This window comes from Nicotiana tabacum, chromosome 23 (assembly GCF_000715075.1).
Source record: "Nicotiana tabacum cultivar K326 chromosome 23, ASM71507v2, whole genome shotgun sequence".
In the NCBI taxonomy this organism is placed as follows: domain Eukaryota; kingdom Viridiplantae; phylum Streptophyta; class Magnoliopsida; order Solanales; family Solanaceae; genus Nicotiana; species Nicotiana tabacum.
In genome coordinates, this window is record NC_134102.1 from 35,597,063 (window position 1) to 35,613,833 (window position 16,771).

At 37.1% G+C, this 16,771-nt stretch overlaps 1 long non-coding RNA gene across 1 annotated transcript; it reads left to right on the forward strand.

The window, feature by feature from the left end:
- The first annotated feature begins 399 nt into the window (after positions 1-399).
- LOC107820438 (uncharacterized) lies at positions 400-13,598 on the forward strand. The gene is made up of 2 exons (XR_001655919.2): positions 400-715; positions 12,310-13,598. It is a non-coding gene; the product is annotated as an uncharacterized LOC107820438 (long non-coding RNA).
- The last annotated feature ends 3,173 nt before the right edge of the window (positions 13,599-16,771 follow it).

Here is a 16,771-nt window from a genome sequence, read left to right on the forward strand (position 1 = left end):
TAGAGAGATAAATATATAATTTAGATAAATTTTTTCTAATAAAAGGTATCATTTTTCAGTGTCAATTTATACGATGCACTTTTTTTTGTTATGTCCTAAAAATGATACTTAATTATATTTAAAAATCATCAAATTTATTTATTTAACCTTATTTCAATAATTTATAATCACATAAATATTTATAATTAATTTTAAAAAAAATTCTTTCTTAAATTGTGTATCCAATCAAACACCCTACATAAATTGGCATGAAAGGAAACTTTTAAAGAACATATAAAGATCTTTAAATTAAAAACATATAGTAATAGGATCCTAAAGGAATGTAGTTATTAAATTCATGGACACGTGACTCCAGACTTTGCAAGTATATAGTGTGTGGGGAAGTTATACTTTAAATGGATAAGAACGAGAGACGTGAAGCTACCCAATAAGTAACAAAAGACAACTTGTCAGTTCCAAGAGCTATCCTTTATTTTCCAAAAAAGAAAAATACACAAAGCAACAAAATACAGCCTTAAATTCTTATAGGTATGGCGACAGGAAAATTTTACAGCGGTGATCATCGAACTTGTTGCTTATCGCCGAACTTGTTGCTTCTGCTATGGCGACTGGAGAATCAGACGATTCATCACTGTTAGTCAATCTATTCTATTCATTTGGTGATGAGGATATGGACTAGGGTCCTTAAAGGTTACGCAACTCCATATATTTTATGGTAATCTTCCAAGTTTCTAATTTTTAATTTTTTTCATTGCCCTTATCTTTTGGCCTGGTGCTTGTTGTATGTGCCGAGTATACATGTTTGATGATTGTGTTCATATGTGCCTATTATGTATTTATAGGATAATGTTGGAAGAATGTGCCTTTTTGTACTGAATATTGTTTGGAAATTGTAAAAGTAGTTCAGACTGATTGGACCAACATAAAATAGAAACCAGAATCGTAGTTGTGATCATAGACGAATCCACACCTTAAATTTGTTGGGTTCAATCTTTATGTTCCGCGGTTAAACCCATTGCACTTTAAAGTTGTGGGATCAAAAATTTAATATTTAGTGCACTTTTGATGATTTTTTAGATATGTATATCTAAGAACTGTATTAAAATTATTGGGTTCAATTGAACCTATAGCTTGTCACGCATCCAAGGGTGCGGCCTAGTGGTCAATTGAATGCGTTAGAACCATGAGATCTCAGGTTCACTTCCGAATGGAGACAAAAATACTAGATGATTTCTTCCCAATTATCCAAGTCTTCATGGATAGAGTTACATTTATATGTTGTTGCTGGGAGGTAGCAGCTACCCCGTAAAATTAATCGAGGTGCGTGCAAGCTGGCCTGGACTTCACTATTATAAAAAAAATATTGCACTCAATCCTGGTTGCGGTCAAGGCACCACATTTGAGACTAAAATAGTAAAGTAAGGTAACTAGAGAGTGAACTAAAATTGTGATCATGAGACCAATGTACCACAATCCTGATCCTCACTTAAACAGTCCTATTAGTAGGGTTCTAGGCTACAGTCATGCCCTTAAACAATGACCCTCAGACATGTCTGTCACGATCCGAAATTCTAATTATGTACTTGTGATAGCAACCAACATTCACTTGCTAGGCAAGCCAATATTGGCTAAATAATTGACCAATTTTAACATTTTTAAAGCAGAATAATGAAAACTAACGATTTATAAACTCTGAAATATAGGAAATAAACACATAAGTAACGCAGTTTATACTAATCCCAAAAATTCGGAGTCATAAGTACATGAGCAATTAAAATAGTACAAATATGGTTTGAATGAAATACATCTGTTTGAAACAAAATAATCAGTAAAAACGAAATAGAAGAGGATTTCAGGGATTGCGTACGTTGTGCACCTCCACCTCAAGTCTCCTGAGCATATCAGATCCGAGCAAACTCCACTACGCGCCCTTGGGACCAACACCGAGATCTGCACAAGAAGTGCAGAAGTGTAGTGTGAGTACAACCGGTCCCATGTACTCTGTAAGGGTCGAGCATAATGTCGACGAAGTAGTGACGAGGCTATGACAAGACACTTGTACGAATAATAAATGAAATACAACATAAATATAGAGAAAACAACTACTCATTAGAACGGGACCCGAAGGTCAACTAACAGAGGCCCCTAGAATAACACCATCACAATATCCTCATATCATAGTACAACCATAGAATACTGCAGCTACAGACATTACAATACATCGTACTTCGTTGCAGTGTGCACTTTGATCCCAACATTTATCATAATATCTGATGTGGCGTGCAACACGATCTCAACATCATATCAATATTTGTTGCGGCGTGAAACCCGTTCCTATTATCAATTCGTTTCAATATTGTTGAGGAGCGCAACCCGTTCCCAATACCAACTCATTAACATGAACAACTCAACACAACCAAATTTTGTAATCTCAGCACAAAAGGAAATAAAGCGTATAGAACATCAAGGAACTACCAGTACAAGTAGAGAATAACCAATACCTCGTATTCACAAACCTCGACAAATCATCAATATAAGAATAGCTAAAGAACTCCCACAATCGGACACAATATAATATAGTGCACAAGTAAGGTAAAGACAACTAAGGCAAGTAAAGACATGAATCAATCAAGATCTACAATTAATACAGGTAGGAACATATAGCTGTAAGCAGGTATTGATTGAAGAATGAATAAACCGAAACATGTAGCAACTAATTGACAGATAACAAGTAAGGCATGAATAACAAGTAAGGACATGTAGCAAATCAAAGCATGAAACGAAATATAACATAGAATAAATAAAGATATAAAGGTAAATAGCCCAACCCACATACTTTAACCCATGGCAGTGCATATACACTCGTCACCACGTATATACGACGTTCCCACATCTAGTTCACATAGCAAATAGACCAAAGAAATCATAATTCACTCAAATCAAAGTTAAACACGACACTTACCTCTTTCCGCAACCAAATCAACATTCAATCACGACTTTTCCTTTCGAACAAACCTCCAAACCAACCAAATCTAGCTAAATATCGTTCAAACAATTCAAAATAAGCTTTAGAAGCTACCCACGAATGAAAAAAAGTTCAATCTTTAGCAAAATTGAAAACGTCAATCAAAAGTCAACCCTGGACTGCCTTGTCAAAACTCGAGATTCGGACCAAATCTCGATTACTCATTCACCCTCGAGCCCGGTTATGTGATTTGTTTCAAAATCCGACCTCAATTTGAGCTTTAAATCTCAATTTTATAAATTCCCTAAATTCTATCCAAAACCTCTAATTTCTAATACGAAAAAGTCCTAAAAATTTCACTCAACTAACAGAAATGGCTTATCTATGCCATCCGTTAAAAGGTTAGTCTATTCATGCCACTAACGTTATACTTTTGGCCTATTCATGCCACTGACGTTATACTTTTGGCCTATTTATGCCATTGTCTACTAACAATTCCATTTTCTGGTTTTCCGTAATAAGAATTAATTTTTCGACCCCACCTTTGCCACGTGTCTTTATATTACTGGTTCTTCTTTGCTTGACCCTGCATTTCTTTTAACTCTGATTATGTATAATTAACCATGCCCAACCCGATAAAATCCAACCATCTTTTAACTCAACCCCTAATTCCTTGTCACGACCCAAATCCAACTAGTGTTGATGGCACCTAACCCAACCCGCTAAGTAAGCCAATTAACAACTATCCAATTTAATGAGATTTTTTTTTAAGACAAATAAATGATAAAATAACTTAACCTTAATACATTTCCCACAGAGATTTAATAAGTTATTTTATCATTTATTTGTCTTTAAAAAATCTCATTAAATTGGATAGTCGTTAATTGGCTTACCTAGCGGGTTGAGTTCGGTGCCATCACGACTAGTTGGATTTTGGATCGTGACAAAGAATTAGGGGTTGGGTTAAAAGATGGTTGTATTTTATCGGGTTGGGCATGGTTAATTATACATAATTAGGGTTAAAAGAAATGTAGGGTCAAGTAAAGAAGAACCAGTAATATAAAGACACGTGGCAAAGGTGGGGTCGAAAAATTAATTCTTATTACGGAAAAATCAAAAAATGGAGTTGTTAGTAGACAATGGCATAAATAGGCCAAAAGTATAACGTCAGTGGCATGAATAGGCCAAAAGTATAACGTTAGTGGCATGAATAGGCCAACCTTTTAACGGATGGCATAGATAGGCCATTTCTGTTAGTTGAGTGGCATTTTTAGGCCTTTTCCGTTTCTAATATAAAATTCTTAGATTTGATGTTAAAACCTCATGAAAAGTAATTGAAATTGATTGAAAACTAGTTAAAGATGCTTACCAATGAATTTGGGAAGAAACAATTCTTTAAAGATTGCCTCTAAAGAGCTTAGAGATGAAAAATGGTGTAAAATGAGCTAAGTTCGAATTTTCTCCTCTTTTACCCAGCTGGGTCCGCAATTACGATGTTCGCAAATGTGGAACACTGTTCACAAAAGCAAACAGCTGTCTAGCCATCAATGGTCGCAAAAGCAACAAAAAGTTCACATTTGCGAACCTCCCCCCTTCCCATTTGCGATACCCCCATTCCCATTTGTGAAGGTTGTCCGGATAAGCTCAAATCGCATTTGCGACCGAACAACCGCAAAAGAGAAGTCCCAAAGGATAGCATTTGCGATAACATCTTTGTTGTTGCGAAGCCAGCAGCCCCTCCCCAGTCATCGCATTTGTGAATCAAACTTCCCAAAAGCAGGACTCACAATTGTGAACAGGTCATCGCAAATGCGAGACCTGCAGACCTAAGACACTAACAAAAGCACCAACAATTCAAAGCCTTCTGAATCACATCCAAAACTCATTCGAGCCCCTCAGGCTCCAAACTGAACATGCACACAAGTGTGATAACATCCTACAAACTTGCTCGCAACCTCAAATCATCAAAATTACATCAAATAACAAGAATCTATTATCAAAACTCAAGAATTTCAGCTTAAAACTCAATTTTCACATAATGCGTCGAAATGCCCTTGGGTCACCCCCGGACCCCAACCAAACGTGCGTACAAGTCCAAAAACATTATACGAACCTACCGGAATCGTCAAAATCACATTTTCTTTAAATTTTTACGTAAAACCTTTTCGAAAAGCGACATAAACCACGCACGCAAATTAAGAAACATCAAATAAAGTTATGAGAGGTCTGGTAATACAGAAATTAAGGCTAGTACTCAAAACGACTTATCGAGTCGTCACATTCTCCACCTCTAAAAGAAACGTTCGTCCTCGAACGGACATAGAAAAAGTACCTGGACTAGTAAAAAGGTGGGGTATATACTCCGATCGGACTCGGACTCCCACGTTGCCTCCTAAATCTACTGGCCTCTCCATTGCACTTTCACGGAGGGAAAAATTTTCGATCTCAACTTACGAGCCTGCCGGTTTAGAATGGCCACCAGCTCTTCCTCGTAGGCCAAATTTTCATCAAGCTACACTGTGCTGAAGTCTAAAACTTGTGACATGTCTTCATGGTACTTCCGAAGCATAAAAACGTGAAATACATGATGTACCCCTGGTAGGCTAGGAGGCAATGCAAGCTTGTAAATAACCTTCCCAATTTTCTCTAAGATCTCGAACGGGCCAATAAACCTCGACCTCAACTTGCCCTTCTTCCCAAACCGCATCACGCCTTTCATAGGCGATACTTGGAGAAGAACATTTACACCCACCATGTAAGTCACATATAGGACCTTCCGGCCCGCATAACTCTTCTGCCTGGACTGAGATGTACGAAGCCGCTCCTAGATCACCTTAACCTTTTCCAAAGCATCACGAACCAAGTTAGTACCCAACAATCTAGCCTCTCCAGGCTCAAACCAACCAATCGAAGAACGACATCGCTTCCCATATAAGGCCTCGTACGGAGCCATCTGGATGCTCGACTGATAGCTATTGTTGTAGGCGAACTCTGCTAGAGGTAAAAACTAGTCTCACTAACCCCCGAAATCCATAGAGCATGCCTACAATATGTCCTCCAATATTTGAATAGTGCGCTCGGACTGTCAGTCCGTATGATGATGCAATGTGGTACTTAGCTCGACCCGCATGTCCAACTCACACTGCACGGCTCTCCAAAAATGCAATGTGAATTGCGTGCCTCGGTCAGAAATAATGGAAACGGGCACACCGTGCAAGTGGATAATATCCCGGATGTAAATCTGAGCAAATCGCTCTGAAGAATAAGAAGTCATCACCGGAATGAAGTATGCAGACTTAGTCAACTGGTCATAACCCAGACTGCATCATACTTCCTCAGGGTCTGTGGTACGCCTACTACACAATCCATAGTGATGCACTCCCACTTTCACTCTGGTATCTCTAATATCTTAGTCAACCCATCCGATTTATAATGCTCGTACTTCACCTATTGACAATTCAAACACCGAGAGACATTAGCAACAATATCTTTCTTCATTCTCCGCCACCAATAGTGTTGTTTCAGGTCACGGTACATCTGCATGACACCTAGGTGAATGGAATAGCGCGAACTGTGAGCCTCTTCAAGGATCAACTCTCTCAACCTATCAACATTTGGAACACAAATCCAGCCCTGGAGTCGCATAATACCATCATCACCGATAACCACCTCCTTAGCACCACCCCGCTGCACCGTGTCTTTCAACACCAACAAGTGAGGATCATTAAACTGGCGAGCCTTGATACGCTACAACAACGATGACTATGCAAAAACACAAACAATAACCTGACTAGGCTCCGAAACATTCATTCTCACAAATCGATTGGCCAAGGCTTTAACGTCCATAGTTAGTGGCCTCTTCACTACCGGTAAATATGCAAAACTGCCCATGCTCTCAACCTTCATACTCAATGCATCGGCCACTACATTGGCCTTCCCCGTATGATAAAATATGGTGATATCATAGTCTTTCAACAACTTTAACCATCTCTGCTGCTGCAAATTAAGGTCTTTCTGTTTGGACAAGCGCTGAAGACTCTGATGGTCGGTATAAACCTCACGTGGAAGATAATGCCTCCAAATTTTCAGCGTGTGAACAATGGCTGCCAACTCTAAATCATGCACATGGTAATTCTTCTCATGAACCTTCAACTGCCGAGATGCGTAGGCAATCACCCTACCGTCCTGCGTTAATATCGCGCCAAGCCCAATACGCGATGCATCATAATACACAGTATAAGATCCCGAACCTGTAGGCAATACCAACACTGGGGTTGTAGTCAATGCAGTATTGAGCTTCTAAAAGCTCAACTCACACTTGGCAGACCATCTGAAAAGAGCACCATTCTGGGTCAATCTGGTCAATGGGGCTGAGATAGACGAAAACTCCTCCACAAACCGATAATAATTGTCCGCCAAACCCAAGAAGCTCCGAATCTCTGTAGCTGAAGTAGGTCTAGGCCAGTTCTACACTGCCTCAATCTTCTTAGGATCCACCTTAATGCCCTCGGAAGATACAACATGTCTCAAAAAAGCAACCAAGTCCAACAAGAACTCACACTTTGAAAACTTGGCATATAACTGACGATCCATCAAAGCCTGGATGTTGCTTATGCTCCTCTCAACTGTGGGAGTAAAAAACGATATCATCAATGAAGACAATCACAAAGGAATCTGAGTCCGAAAAGTTGTCTTAGGGACATCCGATGCCCTAATCTTCACCCGATATGTAGCCAGAGCTCAAATCAATCTTCGAAAACACCTTTGCACCTTGATGCTGGTCAAATAAATCATCAATCCTCGGTAACAGGTACTTGTTCTTAATAGTCGCCTTATTCATCTACCTGTAGTCAATACACATCCTCATAGAGTCGTCATTCTTCTTCACAAACAACATTGGTGTACCCTAAGGCGAGACACTAGGTCTAATGAATTCATTGTCTAGAAAATCCTGCAACTGCTCCTTCAATTCTTTCAATTCAACTGGGGCCATGTGGTATGGTGAAATAGAAATGGGCGGAGTGACCGGACCAAGTTAATGCAAAAGTCAATTTCTTTGTCTGGTGGCATACCTGGCAAGTACGTAGGAAACACCTCTAGGAACTTACGCACAACCGGAACCGAATCCATGGAAGGAACCTCCGCACTAGAATCACAGATATAGGCCAAATACGCCAGACACCCCTTCTCGACCATACGTCGAGCCTTCACATATGAATGACCCTACAAGTGAAATGACCAGGAGTCCATCTCCACTCTAATCAAGGCAACCCTGGCATGGATAACGTCTCAGTCTTGGAATCCATAATAGCATGATAGGGCGACAACCAATCCATGCCCAAAATCACGTTAAATCCACCATATCAATTAATAGAAGGTCAACCCTAGTCTCATAGCTCCCGATAATAACCAAACAAGCACGATAAACCCGGTCTACCACAATAGAATCCCCAACGGGCGTAGACACATAAATAGGAGCACTCAAAGAATCACGAGACATATCCAAAAATTGAAGCAAAATAGGATGACATATACGAATAGGTGAAATTCGGATCAAATAAAACTGATGCATCTCTATGGCAAATCAGAATAATACCCGTGATGACCGGATCAAATGACTCTGCCTCAGATCAAGCTGGGAATGCATAGAAACGGGGCTGAGCGCCACCACTCTGACCTCCACCTCTCAAACAACCTCTAACTGGCTAGCCTCCACTTCTAACGCCCTGACCACCACCCCGGGCTGCCTGATGTCCACCTCTAGCTAGTTGAGTGGGTGGTGGAGCAACCGGTGCCGGAATCATGGCACGAGTACCCTGCTGTGGTCTGCTGCTCCTCAACCTAGGACAACACCTCTTGTTATGACCTGCGTCGCCACACTAAAAGCAACTTCGCGGCTGCATTAAACTTTCTTATCGTATTTTGGTGATGAACCTAGTATTCTTGTGTAACAAACGAAAGGTTGGTGATGGTGGTGACTTGTTTCTGATTCTTGTTGTGTTGTATACTTTTAGCTTGAGACACAGAAATTTGGATAGCTCTACATATAGGGGAAACTCTGTTCGATCATGACCGCATTTGGTAGGTGCTATGCCCTTGAGCAGGGGTCATGTACCTAAGTTGGATCATGACCGCATTTTCTCAGTTCAAAGGAATGTGATGCACAAATAAAATTGGGTTTCCAAAATGGAAGTAATTGTGCAAAGGTGGAGGACGGAGTATTGCTTCATATTTTATCTGGGTTTGTAGACTATATTCAAGCTTTATTGATACTTGATATGAACCTCATGATGAATCCTCTTTTTGAATGCCCCAAATTTCGTAAAGCATTATTCATCCCGCTAATGATTTGCTGCTTTCCGACTATCATTATGGTTGTTTTTGTAAAAAGGACGATTTGCTCAATAGGTTCTTTGACAGATATATGTGGAACGACGCCATGCTTTGTGATATAAATTATACACTGAGCAGCGTCTTCTTTTTTTTGAGATGGATGAGCAGCGTGTCTTCTATTGGAGATGATCGTTTGATATGATAATTATACACTGAGAAGTATGTCTTGTATTGGAGGAGATTGTTTGATATGATTGTCTTTCATTGTTAAAGTGTGTCTTTTATTGGAGAAGATTGTTTGTCAATAGAAAAGAGGCTATCTAACTGTATCAATGATATAATAAAGGCTAGTAAGGTTGTGCCTGCAAGTGAGATATTGAATAGTACTGGCCCTTAGAATGTTCAGTGCATGCGATTTTTCATGTAATCTAATCCCATATTGAGCCAAAAGGGAAAATATGATATGAATTTCACTATAAAAAAGCTATTTTGAGAAATGGAGATGTGTCATATCCTGCCTAATCACCTCTCTCCAATACTTGTTCGGCCTACCTTTACCTATCTTTAGACCCACCATTGTCAATCTCTTGCGCCTTTTCACTGGGGCATCCGAACATCTCCTGTTGACATGCCCGATCCATCTCAGCTTCATTCCCCGCATCTTGTTCACCATGGAGGCATGCTTACATTGTTCAAAATATCTTCATTCCTGACCCTATCTCTCCTGGTATGCCCACACATCCATCTCAGCATCCTCATCTCTGCTACTTTCATCTTCTAGACATGAAAGTTTTTGACTGACCAACACTCAGCCCAATACAACAGGGTCGGTCTAACCACTATTTTGTAGAACTTACCTTTAAGTCTTAGTGGCACGTTCTTATCACACAAGACACTGGATGCTAGCCTCCATTTCATCTACCCCGCTCCAATACGATGTGTGACATCATCGTCGATCTCCCAATTGCCTTGGATTACTGACCTAAGGTACTTGAAACTTCCTCTCTTAGGGATGACTCGTGAATCTGACCTCATTTCCACGCTAGCCTCCTCAGTTACGTCACTGAACTTGCACTCCAAGTATCCGGTTTTAGACATGCACAATCTAAAATCTTTAGACTTCAGGGTTTGTCTCCAAACCTCCAACCTAGCATTAATTTCGCCTAGCGTCTCGTCAAACAGTACTATATCATTCGCAAATAACTTGCACCATGGCATCTCCTTTGAATGTGACGTGTCAATATATTCATTGCCAAGGCAAATACTCTAAAATTAAATTTAACTAGAAAAAAAAAACTAAAGTTATTAATTAATTTAACAAGTTCGATATAGATTTCACCTATGATTAACATATGGTATTCATTCCTCCTCCATCTAATTACTTTCTAAGTTATGAGCGACTCGCTTGATTACACCCAATTATTGCACCATCTTCACCAAGTGTAACTCTCTCGATTATACAAATAGTAAAGGTATTACGTCCCAAGTGTTGTAGATGGTTGACTAACTCACTCTAGGTCTGACGATTAGATATGGACCCTTTCGAGGTATATATGCTCACAAGTAAGTGCATGACTAGTCTCTACTACCATGTAGGACGAACAAATAAATTATGATCAATCAAGATTCAAGCACATCTGAGAAAGTAAAGGATTCAGACATTTCTGTTACTTATAAGTTTGAAATTGCTCTAAGAAACGTCAATCAAATCAACAATAGATGCAATGAAGAAATTAATCCATATAGTTAAATCATAGGATTCATCTAACCCTACCACAAGAAAGCCACTCTATAGCAATGGTTCAATTTAAATAAAAAGTACTAAAGCCACAAAAGTTGATGGGTGCAAAGAGAAAGCAAAATGTGACAAGAAAGTGTTCTCATATCTTGAACTTCTTCTTTTTAACCTTGATTTTTGTGATGGATCCTTGATTCCTAGTTTTAGCCTACCAATGTGTGTCAAAAGTTCCTCAAAAGAATGCAAAATTCTATACCTCTTAAAACTACCATACCTTAGAGTTCGACTCCATAGTGGTAAAAATTGGCACTGCAACACCATTTGTTGTCACTAGAATATTTTTTGAAGTTTGGCCACCGCCGTGATGGTGAAAACTGGTGTTGTAACGCTATTATTATTACAATGCAAAATAGGACCCCCATAATTTGTTGTTTTTCTCTTTTTCCAATTGTTTTGGTATTCATTTTCATATTATCCAAGCAACAAGATGGATAAAATCTATATAGATTTATAACTTGCCAAAATTTGTATCCTACAACTTATACTCATATTGCATGGTTTGGGTTTTACAGACGAAATATCTTATCGTAAAACTTAAAATATTGAGACCAAATCTTTTAAATCATATGAAGCTTTTTTGTAACTATGTTGATGTTTGAAACAAGTTTGAACTATGTTAATGTTCCATGCGAGAATGTTTTTTTGAGATGTTTTACCGTTATTTTAAATGCTTTTGTCATCAGTGTAGATGTTTTTCCGTTGCTAAAGATGTAACTACAATTACTGAAATGAATTTACCACTATTTGGAATTTATTTATAATGACAAGTATTTTTTGCTAAAATTTGTTAGTAGAAAGTAGAACTTGTATACCACTGTCAATATTCCTTGAGTGGGGACCACTCCCATGATTTGACTCCCCTGCCCCCAAAACCCCAAACCCCAAAACTTGTTTTGCTTATCCCTTGATGAATGGAGCATGTCCTTTACTTGTTTGCTCTTGTAAACCTCTCAATGTAATGTACGTAGTTGATTGTGACACTGTATTGTTACCATGTACATGATGTATTCATGATACAATATATGAACATTTATCGTTATTAGGAAAACACATTTCTACTATGTTTTATGAATATACCTTCAAGAAAACTATGGTTTTTAAATACTATGTACTGGCATGTTTCCCGGCTTGTCTTCATATAGAATAGTTGTTGGTAAGCGCTATCTGATCAATGAGCTAGCTAACTCACTTTATAATTATTGTTGTTTTTTAGAGACAGCTATCGACGTAGACGAGGACTTCCAATCTAAAGATCGTGAAGTTGATTGTACTGGTGAGCCTCATATTGTTTTGCACAACGAAAATTTATCATCTATTGTCGTCCTTTAATTTAAACTCTTAGAAATGCTCATTTGGTTAGTATTATTAGTACTTTGGTTATCATATGACTTTTTGTTGAGGTGTGTGGTCATCTCATCTAAAAGATTAAGCTATTAGAGAAAGCACACTTTATTTACTTAATTGTCTCTTCAACACGCCCTTCCACGCGTAGGCTTCATTCATTTTTGTCATTGGCCAAGCACATAGAAATTCCTTTTTATAATGGTGGCGGTGAGACTCGAACTTATGACATATGCCGTCTCTGATATCATATTGAAGTCGAGACCATCTAATTTAAAAGTTTAAGTTGTTAGAGAGAGCACACTTTATTTACTTAATTGTCTCTTCGACACTTTTAAGTGTGCATTAAACTTTCTTATCATATTTTGGTGATGAACCTAGTTTTATTGTGTTACAAACGAGAGGTTGGTGCTGGTGGTGACTTGTTTTGACTGATTCCTATTGTGTTGTTTAGTTTTAGCTTGAGACTGGAAATTTGGATAGCTCTACATATAGGGGAAATTCTGTCCGATTTTCTGTGAAATCCTTATAAGATCGACTTGGTAGGGGCTCTACCTTGAGCAGGGGTCATGTACCTAAGTTGGATCGTGACTGCATTTTCTCAGTTCAAAGGACTGAGATGCAAAAATAAAATTGGGTTTCCAAAATGGAAGTAATGCTGCAAAGGTGGAGGACGGAGTATTACTTCATATTTATTTACCTGGGTTTGTAGAATATATGCAAGCTTTCTTGATACTTGATATGAACCTCAGGATGACTCCTCTTTTTAATGCCACGAATTTCGTAAAGCATTGTTCGTCCAGCTAATGATTTGCTGCTTTCCGAATATCATTATGATTGTTTGTGTAAAAATGATGATCTGCTCAATAGGTTCTTTGACAGATATATGTGGAACGACACCATGTTTTGTGATATTAATTATACAGTGAGCAGTGTCTTCTATTGGAGATGATCGTTTGATATGATAATTATACACTGAGAAATGTGTTTTTTATTGGAGAAGAATGTTTGATATGATTGTCTTTCATTGTTGAAGTGTGTCTCTTTTATTGAAAAAGATTGTTCGTTAATAGAAAGGAGGAGATCTAATTGTATCAACGATATTTTTTTGATAATGTAACTGTTGTAATGATATAATAAAGGCCAGCAAGGTTCTGCCCGTGTTCAGTACATGCAAATTTTCATGTAATATGATCCCATAGTGAGCCAAAAAAGGGAAAATATACTATGAATTTCACTATAGAAAAGCCATTTTGAGAAATGACCAGATGGAGTTACCTATATTGTCACTGGAAACACAAACTGATTATGTAGCAGCAATGAGTTAGATCTGATGTTTTCTCCTCTGCTTAAACAATACCTAAAAAGCACGTTTGCATACATGAGGTTGGATTTTGGAGGACTGCTAAGAGTTTTTCCACGCCTCTAGCCCTTCCTTTGTATCAATTGTACTACCTGGTATTAGTTATGTACTTTATTGTGTACATGCAGTGGCTTGGGACCACTACTTTTGTAAAATTTTACTACTATATCTTCAGTCTATAACTTTACATCAGTACTTTTGCAATCTTATACTAGTACTTGGTTTTAATCACTACTGTTAGTATTAGATGTACATGCAATGGCTTGTCTCCACGTCATTCTGTACTGTTAAAGTATTTCCTTGGTCTACTTCACTTTTACAATTTTAAATGCAAATTCTTTTGCTGCTATGATTCAACAATGGTGAAATTGCAGTGTAGCTTGTACCAACAATCCCCAAGTGCCCTTTTCGTTTTCCCTTTCTTTGCACTGTCTAAAGCTGGAAAGTTCCCATTGTTATAGCAAGTAGGAGTGTAAAATTTTGAAATCAATTAGTCAATAAACTATTATTTGATACCAAATTAGCTAGGGGTTGGCTATATGAATTCTTTGTATTATCATTAGAAGATTTATTATAACCAAGATTTTTTATGCTGGCTCTTTTACCATGACCTGGGACTGTTTATACATATCGTTAATAGGTTTGTTGTTAATTAATAAGCTTGTCATCACGTCTTTCATAGATATTGGGATAGAATTAGCATGTACCGATCGGTTTCCTGCATCTTGTATAACTTGTCGCGATGATACTGTTTGATGTTTCCCATCTCTTTTCAGACAAAAACTTTAATTGATATTAAGATGAAGATCAAAATTTGCTTTTAAGCATACAGATTATCATTTTCTAACATAGCAAAGTATTTGAAACATATTACGTACTTAATTTGTTCTATAAGTATGTTGGGCATAGTGTAGTATTGATCATTTCACATGACATATTATAGTGTTAATTTGTGCAACGGAGCTTAAGCCGCGCCTTTTCTTCAGAAATGTGAAAGAGTTATTAGTTAAGTATTACTAGCCGTGCTGTTTTCAGAAATTTACGACTCATTCATTTCCAATATTACAATTTACACATTATGGGATTTATAATCTGACGTAAATAATCTAACGTGAGCTTATATGACGTACTATCAGGTCTTGGATAGACACAAGTAAATAGAGTTTTTGGAAGCATTTCAACTGTTAGCCTACATATGCCATGTAAACTTAGCACGAACTACTCGTGTTGACATGTGGGCGGAGGTAGTGAGGAAGCCTCATGACAAGTTGCGTGTATTTTGTACGTACTGTGTGTGTACAAATAATTTACGAAATACATACAACTATGGGTGTATAAAGAAAACCGATAACCCGTACCAGCCCGATAATCTGAGTCAAACCGGAAAAAAAAATCCGATGTGGTATGATTTGATTTGGTTTGGTATTGAACAAAAAAATCCGACCATAATTAGTTTGGTTTGGTTTTAACTAAAAAACGTTAAACCGAAACCAAACCAACCCGATATTACATTTATACGATTTTTAAAAATATTTTATACATATAAATATTTATTGTAATGTTATTTATAAATATTTTTTAAACTTTTATATAGTTTTATCTTTTAATGTATTATTTCAAGCTTAGATTTAACATTCTTGAATTGTCCAATAAGTTTTATAGTCCATAAATGTAGTAACTCAAATAAAGTTCAAATCAATACTAATGCTAACAAAATAAATTCAATTCAACACTAGAAATGACAATAGTGTTAGATATCTAATTTTAGTTTTGCATTGGTTTATAATGAAATAACTTAATTTATCTTTTTCTTTAGTGATTAGTCATGTAATTAATAGTACTTATTAATTAGATGTACTTATATAGTACTTTTAGATTATATTCATTTTTATTATGACTTATACGACTTTATTATCTTTGTTATTGAATATTTTAGTATAATGCTATGACTCATCTCATATTATTGTGTTATTTTCTTGAAAAATACATTATATAGTTGTATCTTACTAGGATTAAAGAAATATTTGGAGCACAAGTTACATATTTTGTGCTATGAAGACTTTATCGGAAAAAATCCAAAAATCCGAAAAACCCCGAAAGCCCGAGAAAAATCGAGATTTTTTTGTTTGATTTGGTTTATAAATTTAAAAATCCGACACCAATGATTTGGTTTGGTAATTAAAAAGTCCGAACTAACCCGGCTTATGTACACCCCTACATGCAACAATATAATTGTAGGCAAGTTATATGTAAGTTGTATGTGTTTGATGGAATTCGTATAATAAAAGGTTGTTTACAAATTGTATATAAGTTGTATGTTCTAACCGGATTATATATGTACGACAAAAAGTTGTCTATATATATAAATTATATGTATTGATCGAATTATTTATAATTTATAAAAAAACTTCTAGATGCTTTTTATAAATAGAAAAATGGATAAATATTATCCTAATGTTATATCTATAGGAAAAAATCTCTAACGCGCGTATATATATCTTTAGATCTTGTTTTGCTGCTTTTATGCCAGTTACTTAATTATATATTACTGATAAACCAGAGAGCTGATTGTTATTCAAGCTAGTAGCTCGTCTTTAGTCTTTCTATCGCAGTCCCAGGATCTATTTAATTAATATTCGAATGTATATGTTAGTAAACGATTATCCATTGAAAAGTGATTCGTGCTGCTAAAATGTGTAGTTGGCTTTACATGTGATGGTGGATATGTTAAAGAAACTGTGTACTAAGAGACTGCTCTGTGACGAGTAGCATGTAAATAGAAGTGGCTTCCAACTCTCTCTCTTGTAGTCGTGGACTTAAATCGTATCCAAAACAAAAATGCAGATTATAGTTAAATGCAGATTCTTTTGCTGCTATGACTCAACAATATAATGGTGATATGATAGTCGGGTGTACAAACCGAACCAGAGAATCGCACCTAATCAAAAAGTCAAATCAAACCGATTAAAAA